Source organism: Emys orbicularis, chromosome 12 (genome assembly GCF_028017835.1).
Source record: "Emys orbicularis isolate rEmyOrb1 chromosome 12, rEmyOrb1.hap1, whole genome shotgun sequence".
Lineage (NCBI taxonomy): Eukaryota > Metazoa > Chordata > Testudines > Emydidae > Emys > Emys orbicularis.
Genome location: NC_088694.1, coordinates 30,248,422 through 30,266,677, shown reverse-complemented (window position 1 = coordinate 30,266,677; position 18,256 = coordinate 30,248,422). Strand labels below are relative to the sequence as shown.

General features: G+C 51.7%; 1 protein-coding gene across 1 annotated transcript in view; it reads left to right on the top strand.

The window, feature by feature from the left end:
- The first annotated feature begins 782 nt into the window (after positions 1–782).
- The window catches only part of MTCL2 (microtubule crosslinking factor 2), an 82,169-nt gene continuing 64,695 nt past the window's right edge, over positions 783–18,256 (top strand). The window contains exon 1 of the mRNA XM_065414374.1: positions 783–863. The gene's annotated coding sequence lies outside the window, so the exon portion shown is untranslated. The remainder of the gene's footprint in view (positions 864–18,256) is intronic.

Here is an 18,256-nt window from a genome sequence, read left to right as displayed (position 1 = left end):
GTTCCCGGGCGCAGCAGGGACAAGCGCGGCGATCCCGAGCTCCCGGCCAGAGCGTCCGCCTAGCGGGGCGCGCCGCAGCTCCCGGAGCGAGCCGCGGAGCTCCCGGGCCGGCGCTGCGATCCCCGGCGCGCCCAGAGGGATGCGCGCCTTCGGCCCGAGGCTCCGGGGCCGGTGAGCAGCGCGCAGCCGGCATGGAAGCGGCCGAGGCGGAGCCGAGCCAGCCCGTCAGCCCGGCCCCAGCGCCGCCGCCCGAGAAGAAGAAGCTGCAGCGGGCGCCGTCCCCGGCCAGACCCAAGGATGTGCCCGGCTGGTCCCTGGCCAAGAGCCGGCGCGGCAGCCACCCCGGCTCGCCGGCCTCGCTGTGCGGGAAGCAGGGCGCGGGGCCCGGGCACTCGCGGCGGCCGGGCGGGGGCAAAGACGGGCGTCCCGAGAAGAAGGGGAAGCAGCCGCAGCCCGCCGGGGGCCGGGGCTCCGGGAAGGGGGCTCCGGGCCGGGCCGGGGCCAAGGCGAAGGGGCGGTGCCGGGGGCCAGCCGGGGAGGAGCCGCCGCCCCCCCTGAGCCTGACGGACAGCAGCTCGGAGGGCTCGGACTGCAGCGCCTCGGAGGAGGCCAAGCTGCTCTCGCTGGAGCTCGGGCTCAGCGGCAGCGACCCCGAGTCCCCGGGCAGCGCCCCGGTCCTGCTCTCCGGCCAGGGCATCTCGCCGCCGCCCGACGAGCCCTCCGCCGCCTCCATGGCCAGTAGCCGCCTGCAGCTCAGCACCTCGCTGGCCTTCTCCGACCTCACCGAGGAGTTGCTGGACGCGGGGCAGGAGGGCCTGGCGCGGGAGCTGGAGGAGTTGCGCTCCGAGAACGACTATCTCAAGGTGCGGGGCTGGCCGGGCGCGGGGCAGGGGGCACGCAGGGCCACGGGGCGTGGCAGGGCTCGGAGGGGACCTGGCGCAGGGAGTTGCTGGAGCGGGAGCTGTATCGGGGCCGGGCGGCAGGCGGGTGGGGGTTTTGGGTCACTGGCCGGGGCAGGAGGACCCGGCACATCGGGGGTTGTTAGGTGCTGGGGAGGGTGGGTGTTACTCGGGCTCCAGCTGTGTTGTGCCCCGGGCTCTCGCTTCTCCCGCCCCCAAAGGCCAGCTGTGCCGGGGCGGGGCACGGCCCTGGGCGGGGAGCGGCTGCAGAGCCGTTAGGTTTGTGTATGGGTGATGTCAGGTTCATCGCTTGTCAGCCGCGGCCCTGGCTCGGAGGGCGGCCGGGCCGGGCTGTGGGCTCGTGCTCCAGGAGGAGGCTGGTCTGAGAGCAGCGGGCACGGCTCGGTGGCTGTGGAAGCCCGGCTCAGGGACTGCCTGGAGCTCGGTGCTGTAGGAAAGTCCATAAAGAGGCTGCCAGGTACAGCTGCTAGAGGGAGCAGCAGGGTCTGTGCAGATCACTGTGGGGTGCTGGCCTGGGGGACAGGCTCCGGGTCTGGTTCACAAGCCCCTTACTGTCCCCCTGCCTTCCTGCTCACTATAAGCATTGCCTCTGGCCTTGCCCCATTTACAGAGGTGCAGTTTGCCCCAGCCTGGTTTAAAAGCTGTGGATTACTGGTTTAGACTCAGTTCATGCAAAGCCAAATAAAGTAGTAGGGTGGCTTTTTTTTTTTTTTTTTTTTTTTTTTTTTTGAAAGCACATTGGCAGGAAGTCAGGGCTTCAGGCAGACAGGCCCTTTCAGTATTCTGATACAAAACTGCTGCAGATATTCAAAGTTGTCATGGCAATGTAACAACATTTCCTAGACCTTAGAAACAAACAATGACATGTTAAAAACTCTGCTCAAAGCTCATTAGACCTGTGACTTGGGAGATTTCTCAGCTCTGGAAAAAGATCACCATCCTTAACCAGATGTGGCTCTGCCCCCTTGCCTGTGTGGTGGAGGTGTAACGCTTAACAGCTGATGTAGAAATGGGGTTGGGGCTGGTCAGTATGGAATAAGGTCTGCCAGATGTTCTGGCTCATGCTGCCGCTCTGCCATGCCTGTCTGCTCGCAGGAGCAGAGCAAAGCAAGTGTGATGCTCTTGCAGTACACCCATTGTCACCGTGAAACACAATGACTGGTTCACCTAGCACGTGTTGACGCTGTTGGCCTCATTTTGGGGAACAGATTTTCCAAATCATTTACTTTTCCATTAGTTCTTTCTCATGTGTGTTGTCAGCATGGCACCCGCGTGTGCCTCGGGGCCATTTTCCAGGCCTGTGGCTTTGCTATCTAATTCATTAACACGTGAACAGGACGGAGGGCTTGGTGTTTGGGAATGGGATAAAGGGGCTTTTACCTGTAGGGAACTGGTCTGAATCCAGGCTGGGACAATGAGCAAAGTTCTCTGTGATGCACAGGTTGAGTATTGCTGGAGAGTACAGGAAAATCTGTAGCTGTGACTGTACTTTAAAGAAAAGTACAGGAAAATGGGACTAAGTGGGCTGCAGGTACCTTCCACCCCCCAAATGTGCCTAAGCGATGTGGTGTTGGATGAGATAAACGTAGTCAACTCTGTAATCTGGAGAGCCACGTCACAGCAGGAGTGGGTTCAGAAAGGTGATTTTTATGCCTTGGCACCTGCTGTTGCTGAGGACTCAGGTTGGAAGACAGGGCAGTTCTCAGATGCGGAGGCCAAAAGATTGCAAGTGTGTTGGGATTTCAGCTCTGATATGAGCACTGTGCAGAAGTAACACACTTGGGGATGCTTCCTGAGGCCTTTTGTCCATTAGCAAAGCTCTTGTTCACAGCTGGAGCCCAAACTCCTACCAGGATTAGTAGGAGGAGCTTTAGGGCTTTGATTTACTGTCAGTTGGAAAATACAGATGAGAACCCTCCAGTTTCCCAGGAATGTATTTGAAAACTATTCTGTCTATCCAGCTTAAATAATTACACATCCCTGTGATCCCTTTCTGGTGACAATGTGCATATGTAGCATGGTTACACATCTTACTAGACGCTGGCAGGATTCAATCCTACTGGTTATAAAATGAGAGACGGGGATTCAACTTGAGGCCCATGGCAATGCCAGGGTGACAATTACAGCACCCTATCCCCTTTGCCACCCCTGCTGCTGGGAAGGAAGAGGGGCTGGGTTTCTACTGGGGTGAATTTCTCCCGGCTGGAGACTTCATCTTTTATATTCATACTCTAGATCCCAGCTATGCTGCTGCTCATACCTTTCCAAAGTGCAGTAGAGTGAGACTGATCTAATTCTGCAGAGGCATTGCTGTCTGCAGACTCAGGAAGTCAGCACCATGTTGATTTCAGGTGGGTCACCTTTGGAAGGTTTGCTTTGCAACCATGGGGACGAGACACTTTTTTGTTTAAAATGGGAGAGCTGAAATTCTGAAGAAGTTGTTAAATTAGGCACTCACCAAGCAGAACTTCCATCTTGGGACTGGTGGGTGGATTTTTTTCAAGCCCTCGTGTATAGTACGATTCCTGCATTTCTGTAGCCGAATACATAGTAGGCTGTATAATAGTACAGCAATATTTCCTGACATTAGGGAAGAGCTCCCAAGTGGATGAGTGATGCTCTGCTACAGCACTACACGTGGAGTATGGCAAAGTGTCAGTAGTTCTGATCACACCAGTTATAAGCAGCTTATTTCAGGTTCCTTTCCTGAACCCTCAACCTGGGGCTGTGGAGTAGTACACTGTGCTCCAGCTGGTCAGAAATCACAGACAGACATGCCCTCCTGTGCACTGCAAAAGAAAACAAGTTGCTGCGTGAATTCTGCCCAGCTTTTCACATGGGGGTACGTGAATAACGATGTGGTGGAGCGCGACCCTGGGAACCACTTGATAAAATTGGCTCCAAATTGAAAGAAGCTTTCATAGACTGCTAGGTTTTAAGGCCAGAAAGGATCATTATGATCATCGAGTGAGTCTGAGCTTCTGTATAAGACAGTCCAAAGAATCTCTCCCAGTGGTTCTTGCAGCCAGCCTACAATGTCTGGTTGAGCTAGAGCTTCTCCTGACTCAAGTTCATCCTTCTTGGTTATTGATAAATCACTTATTTTCTAGGCCTCATGAAAATACTGAAGTCCAAATGCTTTGTCTTCGGCATGCTGTGTGTTTCCACCAAAAGCAGGTATTAAAGAAAGAGATTCCTGAGGAGGAGGCCCTCCCTTGTCCCATTTCTGACTGCCCAAGTAGAGCATGTCTATGCGAGCATTATGCACAGTATATTTATGAGCATCAAAGTATAAACACTTCCAGCAAAGTGCAGCTTCATATAAGTTAGCCAGTTGGTGTTGCCTCCCTCCTTGGCTATGATTATAAAAAGTGCCTGTTTAAATGGAAAACAAATAAACCAATTCCACCCCTCACCCTTTCCTCTCTGCTGCACATGCATCCTTGGGACACAGGGTTTTTCAAAGACTAAGAGGGCAAATTTTTGCTAAAATATTGGCAGCGCTGGAAGGGATCTCTGTGCTGCGCCGAAGCTGCTGGCTCTTGGGGTCTGGGATGTTGTCTAATCTTTAGTAAGATGGGCTAAAACCAGAATCGCTTAGATTCCCAACCACCTCCAAACGTTCAGGGTTTGGCTAAAGCGAGATCCAGAAGCAAAGTGCCACTAAGGTTTGGTTTTGCACAAACACATCAGTTCTGCTCAGCTCTGTGCTTGTGAATGGATAGATAATAATTCGTATCTTGTATGGGGGAGGACCAGGAACATGCACAAGGTCTTTAAAATGACCCTATTTGAAGGTGTGTGCGTCCCAGCCTGTGCTGTATTATCCCAGAAGTGCAGTGCGATTTGTACAATTGGACAGAAGCTAGTCACTGAAACCTCTAAACCCGACTGCTGATACCTCTTCCTCTCTCAGATCAGGAGTATTGGAGGGAGAGGTCTGCTCCCCTCTGGCTTCTACTGTAGATATGTGTGGGAGCTCTGTTGTGTGCACTTGCCCTGACCCTCCTCAGCCATCGGGATTCTATTAAAAGCATTTCCCCTAAGAGACAGCAGAATTCATGTTCAGATTGTGAGCTCTTCAACTGGAGGAGCTGTGCCTTTAAGAGCCCCACCAGCTGCCTTGTTGTCACCCAGCAGTGTGGTGAGCAGGACCCCCGAATCCCTGCTCAGCAAAATGGAAAATGTGAGATGTGATACGGCAGCAGCTGCGTAGGGATGTGAAGACAAAGAATGGGGACTGGAGATCTAGTTTGGAATGAGGGGAGGGCAAAGCCTTCAGACCAATCCCTGTTCAGACAGAAAAGGGTCATGCTACAAACATTAACAGATGGACTGAGACCTGCTACAGCCCAGGGCTCTAAACCTGACTCTGCTCATCCCAGAATTAGGCTTGTTAGCGCCCCTCCCCCCTCCAATAACCTTCCCCAGTTGGTTTGTATTGTCTTGCGCCGCCCCTTTTTTTTTTTTGTACGTGAACAGTTCGTGCTGGGCTCTGGTTGATGATGTTTTGTGTTCTCACCTAACGGAACGGGCCAGGAGGGAACAGGAGATGCCAACAAAATGTGTTGATGAGCTTCTGCCAATATGCCCCTCTCCTGCAGAGGTGCCCAGGCTTTGTTGGCAACATGACAGGACCCCCAAGGCTGCTGCTAGTTTTCGTTAATGGGATCAGATTGCTACCGCTCCCATCTTAAAACGTGGCCCCAGGAGACTATAGGTCCCAGCATGTCTCTGCTCGCATCAAGGTGAAGGGTTGCATTCTGGGACCTGTCACCTCTGCAGGCCACTCACTTGCCATCCTGCAGAGGAGAGTGCCTGCTGCTCTGCTGTAGAACACTGGGTGCATGTGGCCACCCGAGTCATCAGTGCTCTCTGTAGCTAGTGCTTTGTGGCATATCCTGCTAGTTGTGTGTGATCTGAATGCGGAGTGTGAGGAAAGAGACTTTGCGGCCCCTTTTTATTTTTGAAATGTTGCATGTTTGAGTTAGCATTGATCGAAGCTCTCAGCTGTTTGGCTGTTAATTTATGGGGGCAAGCGTAAAGCTGTGAATTGTTTGTTTTTTTTCCCCCTTAACACATTTTAATCTCTGCTGAGCTGTCTGCTATCTGCTGGCAAGATGCAGTGGGGAGTGGGGTGTTGCAGCACTTGAGAATCTCTTCTTCCAGGTTGCCGTGTGCAGAAGGCACAGTCCAGCCTTTCATTATTGCACATCAGTGTAAAACAGATGTGCTGTATCTGGTTATTTGCCCGGCGCAGTGGAGGAGGAGCCTGGGTTTACAGACTGTCTCTGGTTTCCAGAGCTGGATCAGAATAGCTACTGCTTTTCAAAAATACTTATTGTGTTTTCACAGCACAGGAATACATACCGCACCTGAACAACAATCCCAGCAGAGATGTGGCTAGGTTACATCATACCATTCTCCCCCCCCACCCCCCCAACCTGCCCCATCTTGTATTACAGGGCTGAAATGAATGGTGCCAACCTGGCACCAATCTATTGCTTTTGTATTGCGAAAACCAATACGTTGCCATCGCTATTTAGGGGCAGAAAAGGGGAACACTCTGGAGGATCTGGCCAAGATTTTCAAGAGCAATTAGTGATTTTGAGGTCCCAACTTGAGTGGGTTTAAAGGGGCCTGATTTTCAGAGGTTGGGTGCTCAGCACTTAGAAACTCAGGACCTTTTGAGGCCCTTTTCTCTTCTGAAAAGCTTGGCCTTAGATCCCAGGGGGGAAATCCTGCCCCATTGAAGTCAATGGCAAATTGTGCCTTGACTTCACTGGAGCCAGGATTTGGCCCCAGACTTGTGAGGAGCCCAGAACTGATCAGTCTGGGGAGGAGCTGGGGAGAGAATGAGAGCAGGCAGAGGAGAGGGCGGGGATAGGGGCTGATCTTCCTTATCATCACTCTTCCAGGTATGTCTCAGAACCACCAGCATAAATAACAGCCGTTCTCCTGCAGCACACTGCTGTGCCCCACCATTTGCTCTGTGGGCAGATGACTACAGGTCCTTCCTGGAGCAATGGCAGTTGGCTAGCAGCTTGGCTTGTGTTGGCGTTGAAAGCTTGTGCCCTCTGCGGTAAGCCAGGCTTCATTCACCCTAGGGTGACCAGATAGCAAGTGTGAAAAATCGGGATGGGGCTGGAGGGGTAATAGGAGCCCATATAAAAAAAAGCCCCAAATATCGGGACTGTCTCTCTAAAATCGGGACATCTGGTCACCCTAATTCACCCACTCAGGCAGCCTCGGGGATTCTGGGGCACAATCCCTGGGTGGTTGCTCTTGGCTCCCCTGTCTGTGCAGCCCCCGGGTGACAGCCGGCTTCACTCACTGCTGCCGCTGGTTGGCTACCACAGCTCAGACTGACTAGTTGAAATACATCAATCGTTGCACCCTTTGGGTGGGACTGAGGATTCTGAGTTTTCGTTTGAGCCTGTGCTTTGTAGCCGATCTTATCCCAGCCTCCGGCTGGTGGAGGTGTCCTTGTGCTGTGCAGGGACCCAGAGCTCAGGTCTGTTCCACCAGAGTAGGATGCTGCGCTGGGGCTGGAGGTCAGCTGTGTCTGCTGGGGTCAGGGGCCCCAGGAGTTTGGGATACAGCATGGCATGGGGTCTGGAAGCCTCGGCAGCTTCCTTCTTACTAATTCCCAGTGGAAATCCCCATCTCATTTTCTCTGGTAAGTTATAGCGTGATCCCCTCCTCTGGCACTAATTGAAAGCTGCTGCTTTTGTTCTTTAATCTCAGAGGAAATGTCGCCTTGTCATTCCTGGCTAGTAATCCCCATTTTACAAGGAGAGATCACAGCGACACAGCACTGCCATCCTGCTTTAGATCCGTGGGGCTTCTAGCCTAGGACCCAGCTCTGACTGGGGCTGGTACCAGACGCTTTGGGGGAAAGTGTGAATGGACATAGTGCACACTTAGCTAAACATATACACAAGCTTCTGCTCCTATTATTGTTGCCATCTCTTGTTTTCTCTCCCTTCCCCCCCTCCCCATTGTGTCTTGTCCTTATTTAGACTGCAAGCTCCTTAGTGCAAGGACTGTCTTCTATTGTATGTTGTCCAGCATCCAGTGAGACTGGGCCTCAGTCCTGCCTGGAGGCTCTGCATCCTACTGTCATCAATAGTAATAAATTATATTGTAACAGGCTCATGAGAGAGTTTTCCCCCTAATTCCAGGCAGGTAATAGTTAGCTTATGCCTTGAAGCAGGAGGTTTGATATCCTTTACATATTTTCATCCTAACTAGCATAACAGCAGGTGATATTCTTATTATCCATACAACCGTCTGATGTCTTTTGACTCCTACTAAGCTCTCTGTCTCAATATTTTGTGCCAGCAAGTCTCACACATTAATTATGCATTGTATTAAAAAATTCCTTTTACCAGTTTTAAGTTTGCTCTGTACTTGCAAATACCTAAGCATATGTATAACCACTTGTTATGAGTAGTTCCATTAAATTCAATGGTCAAAATCCTGTTGACTTCTGCAGAGCCGGGATTTCATGCGATGGGTCTATTCACAAGAGTAAAGTCATGCACATGCGTAAGTGTTTGCAGGGTTGGAACCTAAGTCGTTCTATGCCTGTCATCAGTTTTGTTGCTGTTCTCTGGACCTTTGCCACTTGTGCTCCTTCCTGAGACAGGGTGACCAGAACTGGAATGCAGTAGATACAGCAAGGCTGCAGCATTGCTTTTATAGAGGGATGTAGTATGTCCAGTGTGATCCCTAACCCTTTCTCAGATACCTCGTTTGTTCATTGAGCTGCCCAAAGTGATGCCAAGGATACTTTTCCTGAGTGGTGGTAATTAATGTGCAGCCCATCCTTGGAGATGATCATGCAGCTCTCCCTGCTATCACCTTGCACCTTGAGTTCCATCTGCTGTTGTATTTTTCAGTTTTTAGGGCTTTCTGAATTTCCTCCCAATCTCTTGACACAAAATTATTTTTGTCATCTGCAAATTTTGCCACCTCGCCATTCAACTTTTTGCATATAATCAATACATCGATTAGAGAACAGATTGTGGGGACCACTGTTAACCTCCTTCCAGTCTAAAAATGAACAGTTGGTTTCTGTTTTTTTTCTCTTAACCAATTTCTAATTCATGACAGAACTTTAGTTTCATCCCATGGCTACTCTGGGCTTGTGTATGCTATCACAGCCCAGCTGTGCCCCTGTAGTGTTTCATTGTGGACACGCCCTGTGCTGACAGGAGGGGTTCTCCCATCAGGGTAGGTAATCCCCCTTCCCAAGATGGGGTAGCTAGGTCAACTTAGCACTTTCTACACCCAGGGTTAGGTCGGCAGGGGGGTGGATTTTTCACACCTCTGAGCAATGTAGCTGGGTTGACCTAACTTTTCAGGCCTTAGTTTCCTGAATTGTCTGTTGTGAGGGATTCTCTGTAAGGCTTATCGGAGGTCTAAGTAGTTTGTCGTCTGGTTTCTCCTTTAGCCACCTTTTTGGCTGACTCCCACAAGAATTCTAGCAGGTTGGATTTTCCTCTGCAGAATCAGCTCATTTTCCCTTTGGATCTTGGTCCCTTAGGTGTTTTAAATAAGGCTCCTGGGACTTCCCAGGTTCACCCCAGCACTTTTTCCAAAGACAAGTGACTTTACTGATAGAGTTCATACTTCCTTGGGGTAGCTCAGCTATTTCAGTGGTAAGTTTCTCTAGAACTCTTGGGTGTGTTGGACTGGGAGACTTCTTGCTCTCTAGTTATCTTGTTCCAGCACCTCTTGACAGCTGATGGTACTTCACATTAGTTACCTGAAGAGTAGTTTTGGGGGAGGTATCTACCCAATATGTGTTGAGGTGAATACTGAGGCAAAGGAGTCATTTAGCTTCTTTTTATTATCCTCGCCCTCCTGGATGGGTGCCTGAGGTCCCGCTGACTCAGGCTTCCTGCTTCTGATATGCTTGTCATTTGTATTCATGTCCCTGCTTATCTGCTCTTCCGATTGATTCCCTCTTTGCCCTCCTATTTTCCAACTGCATCTCACTTGTCCTAGTTTATGGCTCTTTGTGTTGGTGATACTTGACCTGAAGTCTCAATTTTTGAAGGATCTCTTCCAGCTGTTGTTCCCTGCCATTCACCCAGCCTCTGGTTTTGGTTGATTTGGTTTTTTTAGTTTTGTCTTCCTTCTTACTTTAGGGCTGTGCTGTGCTTAGCCCTGGCCCCTCCTAAAACACACAAATGAAAAAAAGCGGCAAGCACCATTTGCCTTTGCAGACTGCTGTTCAAGTGAACACTTCAGCTCTGCAGGAATGTCTGGCTTGGCCCTGTGCACAGTCGCCGTGGTTTGCCCGGCCCTCCCTTTGACCATCTCCTCGTTGGGAAGTCGTTCGTTACATTCAGGCTAAAACCTCCCATTTGTAATGTCTCCCCATTGCTCCTTATTGTTGTGTCACTGCAAATAACTGCTCTCCCTCCAGGGCGTGGGCAGCCTTCACTAACTGGAGGTGGTCAGCATGTTCCCCTCCCCCATCATTGGCACTTAGCCAAGCTGTGCTGCACCCAGTTAACTCCTCCATTCATGGGAATCAATTCCTCCAGCCCCCGGAGAGACTTGTGTGGCTTTTCTCTGAACTCTCTCCAATTTGTCAGCATTTTTCTGGCCTCTAATTCTAATCCATTTATTATGGTTTAGAGCAGTGGTTCTCAACCTGTTTACCATTGTGGGCTGCATAAGTGTTATGTGGGCCGCATCTACACTATATATATATATATATATACACACACACACACACACACACACACACACACACACACACACACACACACACACACACACACACACACACACACACACACAGTACCTGTATGGCCCTGAAGATGTCACATGGGTCGCCGCTGTGTGCTGATTGAGCTGCGGGTGGAGAACCACTGGTTTAGAGGAACAGTTTGCCGCGAAGGGAATGAGCCATCCATGTAACATGCAGAGCCACAACTTGGAATTATGTGGCCTTGCTGCTGTGGTTGCAGAACGGCCGATGGATTTGTTAGCATCAGGAACACAGGCTGATTCCAAGTGCAGCCTGTCTGTTTCCTCTCCCGCTCCCTCCTTGCCCCCAACCAACCCTGGAGCTCAAGACCAGGGCAAGGCAGGGTCCTTGGTTGCCTTGTGCAAACATATCTGCTGGGTCAGCTGTGCTCTCTGGTAGGGTAGCCTGAATAAGAAGGGCTTGGGACTTGGTGGCTGTGTTTCGTCCAGGCATCTCTTTAGAGCTCTGATGAGGAGATGGCCACGTTTTCTTGATACAATTGATGCCATCCTGGAGGTAAATATGTAAACCTGAGTATTTTTTAAAGCACAGAGTTTCTGACAGTTTCTGCTGAATTAAAAAACCCACAAAGATTTGAGCCCTTGATTTGGTGTGAACCTTCCAGAGGTAAAGTCAATGCTGCCTACCTGAGTCTGCAGAAAGTCTGACACACTAATGCTGAGAGGTGGGAACTGTACAGCATTCACCTGTTCATCGCTACTGGGGCAGAGCTGGAGGGTGTGTGTGTGTGTGTGGGGGGGTGTTGAAGGGAAGTTAGGTGGAATAAAATCAGCCTGTTTCCTAAATCTGCTGATTTTTCTGCACTTCACCTCCAGGGGCCATTGTGTGCGTGGGGAGGAGGAGCTCCCAATGTCAGCAGCTGCATGGGATGCAAACAGCCTCTCTGGCTTGTCCTAGTGAGGCATACAATGAAGTCTAGCTGCTGTGATGCGATTGAAGTTGTTTTACATAGTTAACATTCAGTAAACCAGCATTACCCTGCTTCAGCCCCCGATTCACTCCCCTTCCATCCGGATTTTATATGCTGATAGTCTCAGTAGCCCCGGCAGTTACAGATCGGTGCTTACCCCTGGTTGGAAACTGGATGAGTTTGTAGCGCACAGAGTGAGAGCCAACCCGATATGCTAACTAACAGTGCTCAGCGGCCACTAAAATCAGGTCAGAATGGAAGTAGGTGGCGTGTGGGAAAGTCAGGCTGGTGATCCGAGTGATTGTGGCTGGGGCTGTAATACGCCATGACTTTCTGGGGTTATAAATGAACACTAGGCACCACTGGGAATCGGAGAGCTTTCCTTTCTAGCCCTGGACTGAACAAGACTCTGGTCCTTAAATGGTCCCTCAGGCTAGCAGTTCTATTTTGGCACTGGTCCAGCACTTAATATAGAAAGTCCAGGCTCTTGGACCAGTGTAATTTTCTCTCGCTGGACGCGTCTCTCGAATTCGATATATCTCCATTTGCTCGGAGTCCCTGAGCCAGTCTGCGTGGCTGTGCTCGTTCATAGCGAAATCAGTCTGAATTAATTTGGTGATAAAAGGTTTCCTGAGATGCTAGATTGAATGCTCCACTGAAATCCAGATTGAATATGCCTGCTTTCCTCGCTGCTTCCAAGCAGTTTGTCATTTTTATTTTTAAACCAATCAAATTTGCTGGGCAAGATCTGTCCTTTATAAGCTCGGGGTTGGCTGCACATGGGTGTGTTATGCCCTAGAGGTGAAACCTTGGCTCCATTGGGTCTGTCTACACTGCAATTAAAAACCCGCCTGTGCCAGCTGACTTGGGCTCGTGGGGCTCTGGCTAAGGGGCTGTTTAATTGCAGTGTAGATGTTTGGGGTCAGGCGGGAGCCTGGGCTGTAGGACCCTGCAAGGTGGGAGGGTCGCAGGGCTCAGGCTCCAGCCTGAGCTTGTACTTCTACACTGCAGTTAAACAGACCCTTAGTCCGAGTCAGCTGGCATGGCATTTTAATTGCAGTGTAGACATACCCATCGAGGCCAGTGGCCAAACTCCCACTGACTGTGGTAGAGTCTGGATTTCATTCTAGATATTTAATGTTTTCTAGTATTTTGTCTTCACGCGTTTAAAAAAAAAAAAAAAAAGACAATACCAATAATTCCACCCAAACCTGGCGAGATGGTTTCCGCTGGAAGGTTTTGATCATGGTAGCTCAAACAGAAGTTGTGGGCTGGATGCAGGAATTGCTGGGCGAGGTTCCCATCTCCTGCGTTATACGGGAGGTCAATCCCAATGGTCCCTTCTGGCCTTGGAATCTCCGACTTTGTGAGCAGGAGCAGGGAGGCTGCTCCGTACAGAAGTCATTCTCCAGACTGCTGGCACTGGTGATGCAGCTGTCTGCTCAGAGGGAAGGACTGTTACATTTTCAAATGTGTGTTTGCTCCCTTCTCATGCACGTGCAAAGCTCAGCTGTGCAGTCACGAATCCCCAGCGTGAGTGCTGTGGGCACACGTGTCAGGTGTACGTTTGTTCACTCACTTCCAAAAGCTGAGCTTCTGAGGAAGCAGATGGCTTTATTTACCATTAGGTACCTTTCTTACTAAAACCATTCCAGTGAGGATTTGGGGACGCTGCAAGCCAAGTTGGCCCAGAGGTGGGCCATGCAGTTTCCTGCTCTGAGCTGCTGCTCTCTTCCCTTCAGTCAGAGCAACAATCATGTGCATTTATAGATAAGTTTAGACTTTCTAGCCACTTCACAAGAATTAACCAATGGGGATGTGAGGCCCAGAATGCAATGCTGGTCCTGAGCTGAGGTGCCTGGCTGCATTGCAAGCTGGGGCTTGTTGTCCCTCTGGGGCCACGCTGCCCTGTATTAAAGAGCATCTGCTCCATTTTATGCCACCCGGTGCAGCTCTTAAGAGTCCTTGCAAGCTCTCAGTGTGGCCCTTGGTTGGGCGAATTTGGGGCACCTCTGTCTTAAAGGGGCAGTGCAGACTTAGGCAAGGCTCCAGCTTAGAACTGGCTGCTTCCCTGGTTGGTCTGCTGAGTTGTCCCTCCTCCAGCCCATCATGTTAGTTCTTGAGACATGAGGACTCCCTTCTGCTGCCTGCCCTCAAGAGTGGAGCAGCAGGACAAAGTGATGCCCGCACCACTCACTGTGCAGACCCCTAGTGTCCTGGGTTTGTTGCTGCCTAGCTGTGATGCTGCAGGTGGGCGAGAAAGAGACTGTTTTGCATCAGGCCGTCTGAAGAGCTAGTGGTTACATTTTGGGCTGGTGTTCTCTAATTTGACATGTTTGAGACTTGTTTGGTTTCTGAAGCTGATCACATGTGTACATGGAGTTCTTGGGAGTAACAATTTCCTTCCCTTGGTTTTATATTGGAGGCATTTTCATCTAGAGCAGGGGTAGGCAACCTATGGCACGCGTGCCGAAGGTGGCACGCGAGCTGATTTTCAGTGGCACTCACACTGCCCGGGTACTGGCCACCGGTCCGGGGGGCTCTGCATTTTAATTTAATTTTAAAAGAAGCTTCTTAAACATTTTAAAAACCTTATTTACTTTACATACAACAATAGTTTAGTTATATATTATAGACTTATAGAAAGAGACCGTCTAAAAACGTTAAAATGTATTACTGGCACGCGAAACCTTAAATTAGAGTGAATAAATGAAGACTCGGCACACCACTTCTGAGAGGTTGCCGACCCCTGATCTAGAGAAATACCTGCGTGCTGTACTTGGATGCTGGGGAGGTTGGGGGGGTGGGGGGGTTGGACTGCTGTACTCTGTATTGCACGGTTCCAGCCCCTGCCTTTTATTATACTCCTAATAATAATAATAGCTATATAGGGCTTTCCAAAGGTGGATAAGCATCCCTGTGATACAGCCTTTCATTACATGATTGCATACGGCTGCTCAATCCGCACTGCTCCCCAGGGCTGTTTGCTGAGTTTAATTGGATGCAATCGCAGCCCCAGCGACTCTTAACAATGCAGGTCTCTTGCTAAAAGGCAGCTTCATTGCTAAGGATCCTTTCTCCAAACACGTCTCCCACGAGGCCGCTCTGCCCCCTGGAACTCGCTGTTCCAAAGAGCTCACTGTGTGTTCTTCCTTTCCAGACAGCGATGGTATTTCTGCCCTGGTGCTCTGATCGAGAATAGCCCCTGGGAACAGTCAAAACCCAGCGAGTTGTACGGGGCGTGTTGGCACAAAGATTTTCTTTTCAGTTTTTAATGCCAGTGTGTATCTGCAGTGGTATGCGTCTTGCCCCGATGGCCTGGCCTGGTGCTTTCTCCGATTGCTGCTTCCCACAAGTGGCAATGGGTGATTAACCTGGCACAAAATGGCACCTGGAATCGTGAGCTGGGTTGGATTTCTCCCCTTTGGCATTTCAGGAGTTCTCATTCATCTGGTTGTTTGTTCTCCCTGCACTCTGAGGAACAGCTGGGTTAGCCTTGCTGGAAGGTAATCCTGGATTGCCTGACTGATAGTCTCTATTTGCCAACAACAGTGACTGGTCCCCATAGCCACCCAGCTTTGGGACTCTGCCTGAGTCTCAGCCTTCTGGGTGTTCCTGGGCCAGGCTTTTGGCAGGCTGGGAGCCACAGGCGCCAGGCTTGTCGGTGCGGGAGGGAGGTGGGTCCTGACTGAGCAGGTCACAAAGAAGGCTCTTGGGGAGTCTTCCTGTTGACCAGATTCATGCCACGTTTCACTGGCAATGAGCATGAAATGGAGCAAATTTGTGGCTGGCCTCATATTTAATATGCACCTTGGACACCACAAGTCTCAGGAATGCAAGTAGCCTCTGCCCAGGGAGATGGAGCATGGCATGCTAGGACCTGTAGTCTGCAGAGCACACCTGTATCATTACGTATGTACTTAGCACCAGCAATGTGCTGCCCAGCACATAGACACCCCTTGCCTCAGGGCTCTTCCCATCAGGGCAGCCATGGGACGTGGAGCAGAACTCTGTGGGCCACGTTCGTTCACCCAGTGCCTTGTTCTGTCGTTACTGTGGTGAAGTTCCCCGCATGAAGGAGGCGGTGTGGCCAGGGCTCTGGTCTGGGAGGCAGGAGGTGGGCTCTGTTAGTCACCCTGGGTAAATCGTGTGCTTTGGTGACCCTGCCTTGCCCCTTGTGTTGTCCGTCACACCTTTGTAAAATGCCACCAGAGCAGGAGTCTCCACTCACCCCCTTTGCCTAGCTGAAAATGGCTTCAGAAGGTGGGAGGCAGGGAAGACTTGGGACCTGCTCCCTGGGCCTCTGTTTCCCCATCTGTGAATGGGGTTCCGAGCCCAGCTCCGGGATGCCCGGTGGAAGGGCTGTGTACATGCTATGGGTCTCTGGGGTGGCAGCCGAGGGGTTTGCATCGCATAACTTAGCAAATTCAGCAACTGAAGTGAGGGGGAGAGTGCTGTGCGAGTGCTTCCCGATAGCAGATCGAGCTGGTGCCCTGGGAGATGATGCCTCGTTTTATCATCTGAGTTGACATGCTGGCTGAGACAGGCCTGCTAAGCCATTGTTCGCGTCCCCTTTTCATGCTGGCTCAATCAAAAGGCTTTCTAATGGGTGCTGTCCCGTGACTGGCTTTCTGCGGCTGATCACAGCAAGTGACTCATTGGCCTGAAAAAACAAGGGACTTTATATCCCCGCTCCCACCCCCAAAATCCACTCAGTAAAAGCCTGAGGGTTTCAGGGAAGGAAGCAAAGAGTGGGACCTGCAGAGGAACGGCAGAGACCTGCTGTCTGCGGTGGAGTCCTGCAGCTGGGGCAGCCAGGAGTGCCAGCTGGTGCGAGCGCTCTCTAGAGCAGGCGATGGGTAATGACTGGAGGAAGCCCAAAGGGAGGAGTTCCCCCTCTCACCTAGGGTTGTGCGCTGCCATCTGGATGGGAATTGTGGAACCTGTGGGGGGAGGGACTCTGTATTACCATCTCTCCGCCCTCGGACCTGTCAGTCTGGGGAGGGACTTCGCCCCTCCCAGCTGGCCCAGGCTTTCCTGCCACATCCCGCACTGGAGCCCTTGCCTGCTTGGTTGTTCCTGTGGCACCAGACAGTGATGTTCCCAGTGCAGGGTTCTGAGCTTCCAGTGGGATGAGGCAGGAGAAGCTGGGCTCAAGCCCCAGGGCATTGTGGAATAGGGATGGGAAGAGCTGCTGTATTAGCCTTCTCTCTCCCTCCCTTTGCTCCCACGTGGGAATCCTGCCGTGCTGGGGATGGCTGGTGTCTGTGTTCTGTGCACAATAAGGCCTTTTCTCTCGCCTGGCCACGTGGGAATCCCTAGCACTGTACATGTTGAAAGCATTTCTTACGTATGTGGAAGGGAGGGAGCTGACTAAGGACTAGGCCAGTCCTGGGGAGAAAGGAGCTCAGGCAGAGCAGTGGCAGGGCTTGCCCCAGGCCATGCAGCCAGCCAGGTTCCTAAGGAATCTAAGCGTGTGATTGCGCACCCCTGCAGTGCCCTATGCTTGTGTCAAGTCAGCCATTTGCAGATGCAGTCACTGGCATGGTGTGCAGCCCTGGACTCTGCGTGTGTCAGGAGTCCCGTGGATCTCTGAGCCAGTGAACCAAACCGCCTCTTGGGAGCTCCTGGCTCCCTGTCCTGAGCTCAGCCTGCTAGGCAGTACTGCCCCTGAACTTTTCCTTAGCAAAGGAGGCCCCATTGCTTGAGGGCTTCGAAGGAGATGCCTGGTGCTGCCTTGCCAGGGGCAGAGTGGAGCTGCGGGGGCACTCCTGAGACATAGGGGAGTCAGACACGCTGTACTGGCCGCTAAAGGATTAGCCGAGGTCTCTGCTTAGCAGAGATCCCTCCCTGGGACGCGCACACAATCTGCTCTTTAACCTTTCACTTTGGCGTTAATGTTGCTTGGTGTTGGCTCCTTTGCCATAGGGCTATCGCCTCCTGGAGGGCGTCAGGGCCGCGAGTTCACCTGAGACTGGCTGACTCTGTCCAAAGGGACAGCCCAGCGCTGTGGCCTGATTTGTTTTCCAGCTTGGGGGAAATAAAGGGGGGGGGGGGGCTGGTAAATGTCCCACTATCCTCCCCAGGTGTGGGTGTGCCTCTCTGCATGGCAATGAAACCCCAGAAACTGAATGAGGCTGCAGACCCTGACAGGTCCTGCTGCTGCTGTGACCCCCCTCTGACCAGGGCAGGGAGAGCAGAGCATCCCCTTTGTGCTGGGGTGTGTTCCAAGAACACTCATAGGCAGCAGAGCTGGGCTGAGGACCCTTCGCTGGGCCGGGTCAGAGGTTGGAGCGCAGTGCAGTCTCTCTGTGAATCGCTCCAGCGCAAGTGGTCCCCAGGGCCGTCTGCTGCGTTGCCGAAAGATCTCTTCCTTGTCAACCTGCATTGCTCTTGTTTTAGCTGCTGCTTCTGTCTGTGCTTCGCCTGTCCACACCCCCTCCTTCCTTTTTATTTCACTGTAAATATTTACGGCCCCGTGCTGCACCTCCCCCTCTTGTCGCCCTTGCTGGAGTCTCTCAGGTTTGATTTGTTTCTGCGGGATGTCAGGGTTACTCAGCATGCTGTCATTGCAGGGGGAGTTGGGTGTTCTGGAATTACCGCCAGCTCTCTGTGAGCAGGAGCGTGCTGTTTGTG